Consider the following 393-nt stretch of genomic DNA (forward strand, 5'->3'; position numbering starts at 1 on the left):
AATCCTGTTTCAACCGGTACAATGGCTTCTTAGGGGCCGTGAAATAAGTTGACAACCTACTTATAACTTTCTGCAACTTATTTCGCCGTCCCGGCTAAAACAGATTTTCAGTATTTACATATGCCTTAGTTTTGTTAGTCTGTGTCGTATTCGCATGTTTACGTTTGTTAATTTAATTTGTGAAAAATGTGCTCACGTTTATGAACAGTAACATTATACACGATCACGCGCGAGCACGCACCTTGGAAGAACAACACCTAAAAATCGTTTAGCATCTGTTGAACGGAGGAGTTACCGATAGCTCAGTTGGTAGTGCATACGCTTCAAACGCAAAGGGACCTAGATTTATAGTCGGTGCAGTTGATTTTTTTATTCTGGCCCTATACCTCTGTC

This window comes from Berghia stephanieae, chromosome 12 (genome assembly GCF_034508935.2).
Source record: "Berghia stephanieae isolate SIO BIC M18660-M18661 chromosome 12, UCSD_Bste_1.3, whole genome shotgun sequence".
Classification (NCBI taxonomy): Eukaryota; Metazoa; Mollusca; class Gastropoda; order Nudibranchia; family Aeolidiidae; genus Berghia; species Berghia stephanieae.